Source organism: Lampetra planeri, chromosome 61, assembly GCF_965212315.1.
Source record: "Lampetra planeri chromosome 61, kcLamPlan1.2.h2, whole genome shotgun sequence".
Classification (NCBI taxonomy): domain Eukaryota; kingdom Metazoa; phylum Chordata; class Hyperoartia; order Petromyzontiformes; family Petromyzontidae; genus Lampetra; species Lampetra planeri.
Genome location: NC_136167.1, coordinates 2,512,129 through 2,528,655, shown reverse-complemented (window position 1 = coordinate 2,528,655; position 16,527 = coordinate 2,512,129). Strand labels below are relative to the sequence as shown.

Sequence of the window (16,527 nt, the reverse complement as noted above, 5' to 3'; positions counted from 1 at the left end):
TGGCCTATGGCGTGGCCACTCGCCAACCAGTCGGCGGCGGCTGTGACGGACGCCTTTGTCCAGGGCTACGTCCTGGACAAGGGGGCTCCCGAACGCCTGCTGACCGACCAAGGGAAAAAATTTTCAAGTAAATTGCTGCAAGAGGTGTGCGATCTGTTGGGCACTAAGAAGGTGCGTACTTCCCTGTACCACCCGCAGACGGACGGGATGGTGGAGAGACTCTACAAGACCTTGACTTCTATGCTGTGCCAGCGGGTGTGTGAGGCACATGTTGATTGGGACCTGCAGGTCCCGGGGGTCCTCGCCGCGTATAGAATGGCCCCCCATGCAGCCACGGGGTTTTCCCCATTCTATCTGATGTACGGTCGGGAAGCCGACCCGCCAATGGAAACGCAGCTTGGCCTGTCCGCACCACGACCTAATTCTAAATTGGCAGAACATATTAAATTTAATATTCATAAGCTGACAGAGGCAAGGGAAGCCGCACGGCTTAATTCGCGGGCTCGCCAAATTGCTAACGAGCGGTTGCGTGCACGAAAGGTGTCCGTGCACGACTGGAGACCGGGTGACAGGGCCTGGCTGCATTGCCCTCAGGCGCCTTGGGCTACGTTGCCTAAGTTGTTGAAGCCATGGCGGGGACCCGTGGAGGTCGTGCGTGTTGCACGCCCCCAGTGCGTTCAGATAAAATGGGGAAAGCGACGGTGGTACGTCCACCCCTCCCGACTGAAACCGTTCTCGCCTCCATATGGCCTCCCCTTGTGTCGTGAGGGCCGAGCATGTGACGTGACCGACGACCCAAAGGGGAAAATGTCCTTGCCTGATCCTCATATGCTTCCGCCTGATCTCCTCCCAGGTCTCTCGGAACTGACAGCTGCCGACCACCGGCGGCCGGATCTTCGCGGCGGGGCCGGTCCTTTCAGGCCCGGCCCGCGCCGTCTAGAGCAACCGGAACCACCGGACGGTCGTCAGCGTCCCGTCCCATATGACGGACCGGCCAGACGGACTCGCGCCAAGGCGCGCTACTTTTCATGACCTACCATGTGAGGAGTCGAGGAAGTTGGAGCGCCTCGTCGCTGCGGTAGTCACGGGGACGCCGGGCACGTTCATTTTCTGGAAATCACTTTTATTATGTTGTTCGTCGGGCTGTATATAGCTTTTTATAAGGTGTTGTGTGTTATTGTTGACTTTTCTTGTGTTAATTGTCAAATTGTACATAGGTTGCTGTTGTGTTGTTGTTGTGTTACGGGGCACACTGGGGGGGTGGGGGTTTTGTTGTGTTAACGGTGTGTGAGGTTGTTGGTTAGCAGCCGGGACGGCTGCGTGCTATGTGGGGGGGGGTGATGTAGTGGCGATACGCGCTGGGGTAGCGATCAGGTGTCAGCGCGGGATCGTGTGTTGTGTGGTGCTGATTGGCTGGGTGCCGGTGACGCGCTGGTGTGGGAGTGATCGGGTGGCAGCGCGGCGTGATTGGGTGATGAGTGGAAACACGCGCTGGGGGAAAGCGGATCGTAGAGATAGCGCGTCGTGATTGGTTCACTAAGGAGCGATGCTCGCATCGAGGTCCGCATCCGCTCCGTCTCCCGGGAGGAGGGACTATATAAGGTGATGCGCACAGGCGCACGGGGAGAGTGTAACCAGCGAAGACTGAAGACGGAGAGGAAGAGACAGGGCCCTGCGGTACCCAGTCCCGCTGTCCTGTGAGGACCCGGACTCGGTGTAACCCAGAGGCGGAGTGTAGGGGGAGCATGCAGTGTCAGCATGCAGAGTGTGTAGCCAGAGAGCTAGAGTCTACACGAGACGAGTGATGTGTGTAGCCAGAGAGCTAGAGTCTACACGAGACGAGTGACGTGTGTAGCCAGAGAGCTAGAGTCTACACGAGGCGAGTGGAGTGTGTAGCCAGAGGCATAGGGTCTACACGAGACGAGTGATGTGTGTAGCCAGAGGCCTAGAGTCTACACGAGTTAAGTACAGAGTGTAGCCAGAGAGAGAGAGTCTACACGAGTTAAGTAAAGTGGGTCGTCGGAAGAATAGAGACCACACGTTGTATTGTGACAAGTCAAGATTTAATAAAAAGTGTGTTACCCGTCAAAAAGTTTCCTGCCGTCATTTCCGATACTTCACATGTCTGCATGTGTGTGTGCGTTTGAGTGTGATATTCGCTGCGAAGGAGCGGTGGCGCAGTGGTTATCGCACTTCGCTACGAACCCGGCGACCACGTGTTCGATTCCCGCTCACGGCCAACACCGGCGACGATTATTTGAACGGGTCCAGGGGCCTCCCCTAGGTCGCCTCCGCCTCAAATGAGCACCCGGTGCGGTGTGTAGTAAACATCGCCGCGGGGGAGACAAAGGCGGCCCGGCATGGTGTTGGCCACCCACCCCCTCGTTTTGCCGTGCCGGCCTTCACAGGTGCTACTCGCTAACAGCACTTGCCCCAACAGTATGTTAAAGGCTACACGGGGGACCTTTGTCTTTGATATTCACTTCATCGATGCGTACGGTATGATTGTTGTTAACCCTCAGAGGCCTGACACCGTGCGGTTTTTAACGCATCCATTGCTCAAACATTCCACTCCAATCGGTTGTCGCTTCCTGTTTTCTCGCAGGGGCTGCTAACGGACAGCGAAAACCGGCTCACTCCTGATGTTGAGGAGTGGAGTGCTGACGTCAGGTCACACTCGCCTCGGGGCAGAGGTCGCAACCGGGTACCCGATACCCGTACCCTACCCGGCTACCCGTACACGGCCGGGTACGGGTAGCCGTTTGCGACCCTGGTGCGGCCGGGTACGGGTAGGCCGTGAGTCACTGGTGAGTCACCGTTTGTCACCCATTTCCCAACGTCTTGTCTCTTCTCACAATTCAAGTTCCTAGAATCAACCCACCCGCGCCTGCAACATGGCTTCATGCCAGAGGTCGCAATCGGGTACCCGATACCCGTACCCGGCCAGGTACGGGTAGCCAGGTATCGGGTAGGGTACGGGCACCCGTTTGCGACCCTGGTGCGGCCGGGTACGGGTAAGGAATCAAAACCCGTTTGCGACCTCTACCTCGGGGGGAATGCCGTCAAGGAAAAGTGACGTCATGCCCCCCCGGGGTATTTTAGGGGAGACCCGTGACGTGGACGGGGTCTTCGCCGTGAGCCAGAGGAGTGAGTGTTAGGGGAGTAGGGGGCTCCGGGATAGAGGGTAGAGAGCCAGGCTAAAGGGGGCTGCTTTACCCGGCTGGCAGAGTTGGCTGAACCCTCGGTTAGTGCTGTGGGAAGAGCCCGATAGCCTGGTAGGGTGTAGGGAACTCCCAGTACCCTTCCCCTGGGGAGATTAGTTAATAACTCTGTGTTAATCCCTTCCCCCGAGTTAGGCGCGAGCCCTTAAATAAAGAGTTGTCGTCAGCCCCTACACGACTGGCGTCAGCGTCGTTCTTACCACACAAAACTTTCATAACAAAGAAACCCGCTCCGTTTTAACGCGGAACCCGCTCCGTTATAACGCAGAACCCGCTCCGTGTTCCACGTTGCAGCGAGCACGCGTCCACACCACCCTGCCTCGACCACTGACCCATCGTGCGAAACCGGTTCAAAACCGATAGCCGCTTAAAGGGGGGAACCGGTTTTCACTGTCCGATTGGAATGGAACGTTCGAGCGTACGGATGGGGCTGACGCTCGCACGCGCCCGTACGCATCGATGAAGTGAATATCAAAGACAAAGGTCCCCCGTGTAGCCTTTAACAGACTGTTGCGTAAAGTGCTGTTAGCGAGCACCTATGAAGGCTGGCACGGCACACGAGGGGGTGGGTGGCCAGCACCACGCGCAGCCGCCTTTGTCTCCCTAGTGGCGATGTTTACACATCGCACCAGGTACTCGATTCAGGCTGAGTCGACCTAGGGGACGCCCAGGACTGTTTCAGATATTCGTCACTGGTGTTGGCCGCGAGCGGGAATCAAACTTAGGCCGCCGGGTTCGTAGCGCAGCGCGCTAACCACTACACTACCGCTCCCCATAAGTGATACATACACAGTGACACACAACAACAACCGCCATTTGCAACTAAGTGGCGGTGACGTCACCACGACGCTTGTGCCAGGCCAAGTGCACCTTGAGGCCACGTGACGTGTCGAACGCCCACTGGCAAGAGGTCACGGGGCAGACCCAGGTGCCACGGGTCGACTGAGCGAGATGACCGAGATGACTGGCTGATGCACCACCTGTGCCCCCTACTGTGCCAACTTGCTGTGCTTTTGCCACCCGGCGCTCCGCTCGTTGTTGTGAGCGTCGCTCCTCCGCCCTCCGTTGTTGTTGGAGTGCGACTGCCTCCAACTACCCAGTAGCGTCCTTAACGAGCCTCCTCCACAGAGGCCGATCTTGACACCGCTGGTACCAATCATCGGCAAGTCCACTCAGCTCCACGTCCTCTCCATCTCTTTTCTAGCCCGTGCCGCGCCCATTCAGCCCACTCGATCCGTGACACACACACACCAACACACACACACACACGTACGCCCCCAGACATAATTAAATTCACAATCCGTCAAGCATTAGCATAGTACATTTTATTCTATTCTTCGGTGGGCTGTGCTAAATGGAGTTTTAAATCAATAAGATTATAAAGAGTAATTGTAAAAATAAATCATTGGTGTTCTGTGTTTAGCCCGCACACACTTTAATGCGCTTTGACGTGCCAATTGGTGCAGAGGATCCCCTTCTGTTGTGGTTTGTCACCGTGATTTGTTCATTTGTTTCCATCCGAACTGCGCTGAGCCTTGCACGGCCAACGGAGGGAGAAGAACGAGCGGCTTGGAGAGGTGGAGCGGCGAAATTGGCTCGTCCCATTAAGCTGCGCGGAGTTTACTTCATTACACGCTTTCTATGAACTCACTCTGTTGTTGTTGTCGTGTCCTCAAATCTTGTAACTCAATTTTAACCCACTTCCCAATGTGGAATCGACTGCAAACTTGGTATACTTATGTCATACTGATGGCAATACTATATTATATCATTAAACATAAAAGAAAAAAATATTTTTTTCCATTATTTGTACATGCTTTCTATTAACTCACTCTGTTGTTGTTGTTGTTTTCGTATCCTCAAATCTTGTAACTACATTTTTACTCACTTCCCAATGTGATATCGACTGCAAACTTGGTATACTGATGACAATGACATATTCTATCCTTTGGTTCTTTTCGGTTAAGTCACGTCTAAAAATAAAATAATAAATCAAAATAAAACAACACATTACGACGTTTCGATTGCAACACAAGCAATCATCATCAGGCATAAAAGAAATAGCAACAAAAATCTAACTAGAAAACTATAGACCGACATACAAGCAGACAGACATCACAACGACACACATAGAGAGGAGTATACAGGCACACGAAAATTAAATAACCATGTAAAATATTGAAATGTGATGTTATACAACACAGAGAGTCGGTTAACACACAATTAACGCATGGCCTGGTTGACTACGTGTTTCAAAATTTGCTAAGTTAGAATTTTAAGTGTGAGCAACAAATATCTAACTAGAAAACTATAGACAGACATACAAGCAGACAGACATCACAACGGTACACAGAGAGAGGACACAAATCGGCTGTGTGAGCAACAAAAATCTAACTAGAAAACTATAGACCGACATACAAGCAGACAGACATCACAACGACACACATAGAGAGGAGTATACAGGCACACGAAAATTAAATAACCATGTAAAATATTGAAATGTGATGTTATACAACACAGAGAGTCGGTTAACACACAATTAACGCATGGCCTGGTTGACTACGTGTTTCAAAATTTGCTAAGTTAGAATTTTAAGTGTGAGCAACAAATATCTAACTAGAAAACTATAGACAGACATACAAGCAGACAGACATCACAACGGTACACAGAGAGAGGACACAAATCGGCTGTGTGAGCAACACAAATCTAACTAGAAAACTATAGACAGACATACAAGCAGACAGACATCACAACGGCACACAGAGAGAGGACACAAATCGGCACAAAGAGATGGTCGTTTCTGTGACGGTCCCTTAAATATAGAGAGGAGAAGGAGGGGACGGGGGGAGGGAGAGGGCGGGGAGATCAATGGGTGCACGCCAACGTACTCCTATTGTAAGTGAGATGATAGACGCGGCACGGGAGGCAAACCTGAAAATTAGGACAAACGCGGCACGGGAGGCAAGCCTGAAAATTAGGAGACAAGCACACGAAAATTAAATAACCTAGTAAATTATCGAAATGTGATGTAATACAACACAGAAAGTCGGTTAACACACAATTAACGCATAGCCTGGTTTATTACGTGTTTCAAAATTTGCTAAGTTAGAATTTTAAGTGTGAAATTTCAAGGAGAGGACACAGGCAGAGAGAACAAATAGCCAGAAAGAAAAAAGGATAAGTTTAAAACTTCCCCGTAGAAGTGGTTCAATCTTAATTTGGGAGCTTTCGTGACTGCAGAAATTATTCTTTGGTTCTTTTCGGTTATTTTATTTTTAGACGTGACTTAACCGAAAAGAACCAAAGAATAATTCCTGCAGTCACGAAAGCTCCCAAATTTACATATTCTATCATTAAAAATAAAATATAAAATATTCTTAAACATTATTTTTTATATGTTATGTTTGGGCTTGGGTCTAATTGTCCACGCTCAACTGACGTTGGCTGTAAATCACCACGGCCCCTTACGTTACGGCAAGCTTCGGGGCCACTTCCTCGAGTCGTGGAGTTCTGCCATTACGAGTACGGTACATTTCATTAAAGCGTGTTTTAAAAAAAGTAGTTTTTAAATATTACTTATTGAATTTTTTTTTGCCAGGTCTAAGGCCGGCCACGTACTGAGCTAGAGAGCGGCTCTTTAACTTTTTTTAGAAGTGACCTGGCCTCCACAAATGACAGCTCCAACTGAAAGTGTGCTTATGATTATTACTATCATCACGTGGGCATTGATAGTAGCGGCCAAATGCTTTGTGCGAGTGACATTGATTCTAAATGTGGTTGGGCAAGGGGGCAGGGGATAAAACTAGAGGACCCAGAGACATATCCACGCGTCCAGGGGGAGAGAAAACTCTAAATACACAGCAGGCGTCAGGGTCGGAATCGAATCCACGACCTCCTGCATACCAGGCGAGGTAGTTAACACCTCCTAGCCACCGTGATGATGATGAGCGAGAGAGACACGCAAACTCCAAATACACAGCAGGCGTCGTCAGGGTCGGAATCGAATCGACGACCTCCTGCATACCAGGCGAGGTAGTCAACATCTCCTAGCCACCGTGATGATGATGAGAGAGAGAGACACCGCAAACTCCAAATATACAGCAGCAGGCGTCAGGGTCGAGATCGAATCCACGACCTCTTGTACACCAGGCGAGGGAGTTAACATCTCATAGCCACCGTGATGATGATAAGAGAGAGAGACACCGCAAACTCCAAATATACAGCAGCAGGCGTCGTCAGGGTCGGAATCGAACCCACGACCTCCTGTAGACAAGGCGAGGTAGTTAACATCTCCTAGCCACCGTGATGATGATCAGAGAGAGAGAGACACCCAAACTCCAAATATACAGCAGGCGTCAGGGTCGAGATCGAAACCACGACCTCCTGCATACCAGGCGAGGTAGTAAACATCTCCTAGCCACCGTGATGATGAGAGAGAGAGACACGCAAACTCCAAATATACAGCAGGCAGGCGTCAGGGTCGGAATCGAATCCACGACCTCCTGCATACCAGGCGAGGTAGTTAACGTGCGGCGCGACAGACCAGGTAGCTTCCACACAGCGTTACGCAACCGATGAAAAGATAATGCCGCTCGACTTATTCGGAGTGAGACCTCTGCTGTCAAACCGGAGCCGGTCATGAGCACACTGCCCAGATATGGGAAACTCTCCACTCTCTCCACAACTGCCCTATCCCCACACCCACTCACACTCTGTGGAACAGGGGGGACATTCAGACTCCACACAGGGCACCCGAGTCGGGAATTGAACCCAGGCCTTCTTACTTTGAGGCGCTAAAGTCATCACTGCCCCACTGCTACCATCGTAATCTGCTAGAACTCACCATGATGCTGATGATCATCATGAGTGCATCCCTGTCAACCCCTTATCAGTGCCCTAGCTTATCACAGACCAATTCAGACAGTAATTGGTCATAAATCTCAACGTTCATACAACAACGTCCCATCACAAGGAGTGAAACACAAACAAAGACACAATTTGTTTTATTTTGTTGCCCGCATTGAAAGGGCTGTGCGCCGTATGGACCTGAAAACTCAATATCCCTGCACAAGAATGCGGGGTAAACCGCGTGGGTTGACAGCTATTCGAGTGTAATGATGATGATGACTATGGACTTAATAACGATTACTAATTAACAGGCGTGATGACGACGGTCTCGGCGAACAATGCCCCGCATTACTAATGACGACGCCAGCGATGAGCGTGTCACGTGAAGTAACAACATCGCGTGAACCGATGACTCTCCAAGGTTGATGATGACAGAAAGAGTCACGGAGAGGGCCGTGCCAATGTTGACCTCTTCACGCCCCGTGTCCACCCCGTGTCGCTCTTCCTCCTCGCAGCGTCATCGATCGCTTGAGCTGGGCACCCCCCCCCCCCCGCATCTCCATCCAACCCTCCCACCCTACCCCTCGCCAATCGCCCCTCCCATCTTGATCCCCACTCCTATAGGAGCCCCCCCCCATCCCTCCCTGCCTACTTCCCCTTTTAATTGTCCATCCAATTTCTTCCCTTCCTCTCTCCCCCGCTCTCTCACAATCTCTCCCTCCACGTCTCCCCCTCCCTCTCTTCCACGCCCCCCCTCTCCCTTTGCGTCTCTCTCCCTCCCTCCCTCGTCTCCCCCATCCTCCCATCCTCACTCTCCTCTCTCCCTCCCATCCTCACTCTCCTCTCTCCCTCCCATCCTCACTCCCCTCTCTCCCTCCTATCCTCACTTCCTCCCTCCCATCCTCCCTCCCTTTCTCTCTCCCATCCTCATTTCCCCCCCCCTCCCCAATAACTCCCACCCTCCCTCCCATCCTCGCCTCCTCTCTCCCTCCCTCTCCCCCTCCCTCTCTCCCTCCCATTCTCATTCCCCTCTCTCTCCCTCCCATCCTCACTACTCCTCCCATCCTCCCTCCCTGTCTCCCTCCCAACCTCACTCTCTCTCCCTCCCATCTTCCCTCCCTATATGAACATTTTATTGTGCTTGTGTCCAAAATCAGTATTAACATTGATTAATAAACATTGATTTGCGAGTTATTAAACATGAATTTAAGTCTAAAAGGTGTATGTCATATGTAAATATTGTCAAGGATGTAAAAACTATAATTGTACGTTGTTTCTTTCAATGTATGTTTTAAGTATTAAACCACGTCCTTATACAGCCTTTGAATACAACTATCTCATTTTGGTGCAAACTGCTGTACAGCAATAAAAGTATTCGTTTTAAAATAACGTATTGAAAAAATGGTAATTAGTGTTTAGCAATGAACATTCCTTAAACTAAAAAAATATAGCAATTCAAGATTTGTAGATGAATTTCATTTCAAAATAAATGTTAACACCATTAGCATAAACATCCAATAAACTACACAAGTGGCAACTGCAGCCTACTTTAATTGTATCTTACGGCATCGATGATGTGATACTGACTATGCATAGTGTGACACTGGTTGGATTGTTCCTGTCGGACAATTGATGTAGAGTTATGAAAGCAGTGATGTTTTTAGAGAAGCGATGCAATGCTCATTTATGGGCCAGCAGGAAGCTGAAGTCTGTGCCAACATCGCGCTCTGTGGGTTCCTTCGATCTGAAAAAATTAACCCGTAAAAACAAAGTTTTTCACTATAAACCCTTTATATGCGTGGCGGCTAGAGTCCTCTCGTCCTCTGGCTTGAAATGGCTGCCACCTATGGGTCAGATGAATGCCTGCCACCATTAAGCCATTGGTAATTAAATATAATTTATTTTTTCCTAAAAGTGTAAAATTTTGGAAAAAAAATGTTCACGAAAATACATTGTCACGCACAACGAGTCTGTGTTCAAAATGTCAGCTCGATTGGATCACGGGAAGTGGGTTAAAAAACGACCGAAAGATTTGCACGGTCGTAAGCGCGCAAGCAAGCAAGCGAACTTAATATAAAGGATTTAAAAAGAGTCGTGCTTTAGTACAGCCGAGCAGTGTGGCTTTGTCACCCTCCACAAGCAACATGCAACCTTCACGCAAAGCCAGTACAGGTGGGGTGTCAGGCTCCTCATGATTTTCCCCCATGCGCTTGCTGTTGAGGTCAGTGTCCAGGTAGTGTGGGTTGATGTTGAAGGGCACCTCCCTCCCATCCTCCCTCCCTTTCTCTCTCCTATCCTCCCTCTCTATTTTTTTTACAGTGGAAACAAGAAGATGCTCAGTGTAGTCGGCACTTTGCTTCGTTCATAATTTCGTTGTTTTGTGCTTTGCTTTATGTAAACCCCCCCTCTCGCTATCGCTCACTCGCTCATTCTCTCGCTCACTCTTTTTTGGTTACGATCAGTAGAAACAAGAAGATGCTCGGTGTAGTCGGCACTTTGCTTCGTTCATCATTTCGTAATTTTTTTAAATTTGGTTTTATGACCCCCCCTCTCTCGCTCACTCTCTCGCTCTCTCTCGTTCTGCACGCAGCCCTTCTCGCAGTCAACCGGCCTCCAACGGGTAGCTGATAACTGCATGCAGAGCTCCCCATCATCTGCCACCGAGCACACGGTCTCCTCCATCGCCCACTGCTCCTTGAAGGCTGGCACGGCGTGGGTCAGCCGCGCATGGCGGAACTCCAGCCCACACCCTGGCTCCGACCACCTCCCTCCCATCCCTCCCTCTCTCTCCCTCCCATCCTCCCTCCCTCTTTTTTTTTAGCTTCACAAATTTGCGTGTCATCCTTGCGCAGGAGCCATGCTAATCTTCTCTGTATCGTTCCAATTTTAGTATCTGTACGGCTGGAGCCCTCCCATCCTCACTCCCTCTCACCATTCCTCCCTCCCTCTCTTTCCCTCCCAATATCTCCCACCCCTCCCTCCCTGCTTGGACCCCCACTCCGATATACCCCCCTCTCCCCCACCAGCTCCCCCTCCTCTCTCTCTCCGGCACGCACATCAATAACCTCTTTCACTCCCCTCTCCTCTCCCCATTGATCCTCAATCCATTAGCAGCCATCTGAGAGTATCCCAGGCGCAGGTAACAGCCGCATCTTCCTCGTGTGCCGTGAGTCGGGGGGGGATGATGCACTCACAATACCACCCACTCCCCTCCCACGCTCACAGATAACGTGTCCATCATTATCATTATTAATATATGTACCAAAGATGTTTAATGGGTTGTCTTTAATTAATGCAATAACAACAAACAAAAACTCCGTAAAAGCAAACGGAGATGTCTCGCTCACTTTGTTAACACGCTTTTATTATTTAACTCACTCTGTCTGTTGTATCCTCAAAGCCTTGTAACTCAATTTCAACCGTATTTCCAATGTCGTATCGACTGCAAACTTGGTATACTTATGTCATACTGACGACAATACTATATTCTATCAATAAAAATTGAAAAATATATATTTTTTAACATTTTACACGCTTTTATTTAACTCACTCCGTCTGTTGTCGTATCCTCAAATCTTGTAACTCAATTTCAACCGTCTTCCCAATGTCGTATCGACTGTAAACTTGGTATAGGTGTGTCATACTGATGGCAATACTATATTCTATCATTTAAAATAAAAATGTATATTTTTAAACAATCTTTTTTACGGGTATAATTGTCCACGCTCAACTGACGTTGGCTGTAAATCACCATGGCCCCTTACGCTATGGCAAGCTTCGGGGAGCCACTTCCTGGAGTCGTGGAGTTCTGCCATTACTCATTAAAGCGTGTTTTTAAAAAAAAAAATTATTTTATTGTCGTGCTTGTTGCTTTCTTGTAGCCTCCACTCCCCCTACCTCGCACCCCCCCCACTACACCCGCTGTTGGCTTCACGACAACGCGGTTACATATTTTATCGCCCCCCTCCCCGATGGAACAACGGATGATGATGGGCTGAAGCCAAATTCCATGACCCATCATCCCTCCCCTCCATCCGGGGGGGGGGGATAAAATATGGAACCGATCCTCTTTGCTCTAATTCGCCGCGCTGAGATCCCGCACGGCTCTTTTACATTTCTGTTTTTAATGTCCTCCCTGACCTCGTGGTCTGAATCGTTTCTGTGCTGCCGATTAACGCGAGAACACCCCCACCCGCATCCACCCCCCGCCCCGCCCCCACCCGCCCCCACTCGACCCCCTCCATCCGACCCCCCCCCACTCGTCCCCCCCACCCGCCCCGTCACCCCCCCCCCCACCCTACCCCCCCCCAACTCGAACCACCTAATCGCCCCCAACCTAATCTCCCCACACCCGCCCCCCACCCGCCCCCCACCCCCCCCAACGGACTCCCCCCCCGCCCCCCACCCGCCCCCTACCCCCCACCCACCCCCCACCCGGCCCCACCCGACACCCCCGCCGACCCCCAAAGTCTACTGCTACTCCTCGACTGCTATTTGGTCTACGGAGGTGTTAGAGCGATTTTGTTCCGATGCAATGCACTCATTTTATTATTCCTTATTCTTCCTCTTCTCCAAATCGAATTGTTCAACTTCAGCGCAGATGGTCCGTGCGGCTCGCGCCGAGACCGCGGTGGCGTGACGATGGCGAGCGCCATTTGGTAGCGGTGGTGGTGGCGGTGGTGTTGGTGGCGGTGGTGGTAGTCGTGGTGATGGTGGTGGCGGTGGTTGTGGTGGTGGCAGTGATGGTGGTGGCGGTGGTGGTGATGGTGGCGGTGGTGATGGTGGTGGCAGTGGTGGTGGCAGTGGTGGTAGTGGCGGTGATGGTGGCGGTGGTAGTGGCGGTGATGGTGGCGGTGGTGGTGGTAGTGGCGGTGGTGGTGGTAGTGGCGGTGGTGGTGGTAGTGGCGGTGGTAGTGGCGGTGATGGTGGTGGTGGTAGTGGCGGTGATGGTGGCGGTGGTAGTGGCGGTGATGGTGGTGGTGGCAGCGGTAGTGGCTACCCTGCTGCACGTGGCGTGGCCGCGAGTGACCCAGCCTTGTGCAGGCTGCAGCATTTGCAGCCAGGGTTGGTGGATCAACGCACCCACACAGAAGTTGAAACTCCCATGCCGTGGTCTGCGATGTTTGCAGCAACAATAAAAAAGGTATTTATTTTATTAACAAGACGATGTCATCCATAATAGAGGTTTTTTTGGGGGGTTAGATCGCGTAAGTATATAAATGTGTCGTTAGAACCCGTCACCACCCGACACAGGCAACTAGTAAGGTTTCTCACGTAAACAGAACGGGGCCAATTCGTCACTAGTACAGCACACCGCAATCCAACCCAAAAAACAACTCTACGGATGATATTGGTCGCGAAAGCCTCCGTGTTAAGACGACACAATACTGGAGGAAGGGCCTTTGCTATTGATGCCCCCAGGGTCTGGAATGCAATTGCCAATAAACTGCAACTTGAATCACTACCTATGAGATCTTCACTCAAAACTGCTCTAGAGGAGTTTACACCCCTAGCTGCCACTGCTATTCAGCGGCCTGAAATCAAAAAATGTTTCGCTCCGGATGACCGCTGCAAAAAAATGATCGGTGTTTTGATTATAGTGTGCTGATCTTAAAGGTGCATTGAAAATTTTTGATACTCCGACTGATGCTCTTGCTGTTGTGGAGTGACTCATGCAGGGTTTGGTGGTACATGTTGTTTATGTCGTTTATTGTGAAAATCCGGTCACAGTTCCTATGATCACTGTTACATTGCTTTTATGGCATTATTTTGGTGATTTCGAAAAGTTTTTTGATTTGGCCATGTTTGTTTGTTGAAGTAGGGAGTTAGAATGATGGCTTTAATCTAAGTTGTCTTGTGGTTGTTGTTGTTTTATTTGCATCCCCCTGGGATTTTTTTCACACGGCTTCGGTGTACGGTGCTTTTATTCTGGAAGACTTTGCAGTTTTATCCTAGATTTTTCTGTTTGCGCATAGTCACTTTAAGATGTTTTCTTGTTCATGTTTTTGTTTTTTGTTTGTTGCGGTTGCACCTAATTCAAGAGCCAGATGGCTCACAGGGCTATACCTAATAAATGAACTTGAACTTGACATTAGGCTCGCAACCCAGAGGATGTGAAAGGGGGTGGGGGGGGGGTATTGACACCAACGCACAATCCACACGTGACGGATTAACAGCGCGATGGAAACCTGCCTGCAACCGCACGCTTCAATGAACTCGACACCATCCCTGCTGGCGTCTGCCCAAGCTCTGACACCCCTTGTAGGGAGAAGGGGGGAAGGGAGGGGAGGAGAGTGCCTCAATTGCCCCCAATGAACGCTCTTAAGAATGCCCGCTGGAGGAGAGGTTCCTCAAGGGGTTCCACGTTTGGTGGTGAAGCATCCACCCTGCTCCTGACCTTGTCACTTCAACACCGCCTGAATCTTGAAATCTCCCCCCCACCATCACCCCCACCCACCCATATCAACCACCCCAACAACCCACCTGCCAACCCACCCTCCCAACCCACCCACCCACCCACCACCCAACCCACCCACCCACAACCCCACCCAACCCACCCACCAACCCACCCACCAACCCCAGCCACCAACCCACCCACCCCACCCATCCCACCCATCCCACAAACCCACCCACCAACCCCACCAACCCCACCCACTACCCCTCCGTCCACACGGCATCAGGCGCCCTAAAATGAGTTCACGCCGTGACGAGCGAGCGAGAGGCGAGATCAGCCGGTCAGAGGTCAAGGCGTGGTCGTGTGGGGGGGGGGGGGGTCGAAGAGACCCATATACTCACACAAAGACCCATAGACTCACACAGAAACCCATAGACTTACATAGAGACCCATAGACTCACACAGAGACCCATAGACTCACACAGAGACCCACAGACTCAAACAGAGATCCATATACTCACACAAAGACCCATAGACTCACACAGAAACCCATAGACTTACATAGAGACCCATAGACTCACACAGAGACCCATAGACTCACACAGAGACCCATAGACTCACACAGAGACCCATCGACCCACACATAAACCGATAGACTTACACAGAGACCCATAGACTCACAGAGACCCACAGACTTGCATTGAGACTCATAGACTCACACACAGACCCATGGCGGCGGTGGTGGTGGTGGTCGTGGTGGCGGCGGCGGTGGTGGTGATCGTTGTGGTCGTGGTGGTCGTGGTGGCGATGCTGGTGGTGGTGGCGGTGGTGGTCGTGGTGGTGGTCATGGCGGTGGTGGTGGCGGTGGTGACGATGGTGGTGGCGGTGGTGGCGGCGGTGGTGGTGGTCGTGGTGGCGATGGTGGCGATGGTGGCGGTGGTGGTGGTCGTGGCAGTGGTGGTGGTGGCGGTGGTGGTGGTGGTCGTGGTGGCGATGGTGGTGGCGGCGGTGGTGGTGGTCGTGGTGGCGATGGTGGTGGCGGTGGTGGTCGTGACGGTGGTGGCGGTGGTGGCGGCGGTGGCTACGCTGCTGCTGCACGTGTCTGCCTGCAATGATCCAGCGTCGTTGAGGCAGCAGCAGCAAGGGGGTTGGTGGGTCACCGCACACGCACACACGCAAGTTGACGTGAAACTCCCTCCACGTGGCGCGTGGAGGAGAAGCCGTGCGCTGCCTCTGGCAGGAGGAGGAGGCAGAGCAAAGTGTGTTCGAATCTCCATCTGTTCCACCTTCACGTGAAGAACACGTGGGGTTGTGTTCTCCGCGTGATCCGGCGCATTGGGATCCTGGGATGAAATGCGCCTTACAAATGTAATAGAGATGGTGATTGCCTCGCAACAACGTGTACACAATCGTCAGTTGGGCCAATGAGAGATCGATACGTGTGGGACCGCAGAGCTTGGGCAATCGGCTCCTCACCACCACGTGGCTGCTGCTGCTGCTGCTGCTGCCTTCCCGCTCCTCGTCTGTGGTTCCTCCACATGTCGGTGATGTGCAGCGCGTCTTCCTCGAACGCTGGGGAGCCGGACAAGCCCCTCTCTGTACCAGCGTGGACGGCACCCTCGTGGTGTTCACCTTCTGAAGCGCTCGCTCGTCACCGTGGCGCTCACGATGACCACCACAACCACCCCCACCACAACCACCACCACCACCGCCACCACCACCACCCCCACCACCACCTGCACCACCCCCACCACCACCGTCCCCACCACCACCACCACCCCCGTCCCCACCACCACCACCACCCCCACCCCCAACACCCCCACCACCACCACCCCCACCAACACTGCCACCCCCCACCACCACCACCACCACCGCCACCACCACCACCACCCCCACCACCACCACCCCCACCCCCACCACCCCCACCAACACTACCACCCCCCACCACAACCACCGCCTCCACCACCACAAGCATCCCCACCACCACCACGTGACTTTTATTTCGTGTTGTGTGAGGTGCATTTATCGCCACAACGCGTGGATGGACAGTGTTTGTTATTTTTT

General features: G+C 51.8%; 1 non-coding gene across 1 annotated transcript; it reads right to left on the bottom strand.

Moving 5' to 3' along the window:
* Positions 1–10,876: 10,876 nt before the first annotated feature.
* Positions 10,877–10,981, bottom strand: LOC144736612 (U6 spliceosomal RNA). Its single transcript, XR_013588784.1, has one exon. It is a non-coding gene; the product is annotated as a U6 spliceosomal RNA (small nuclear RNA).
* Positions 10,982–16,527: the final 5,546 nt, after the last annotated feature.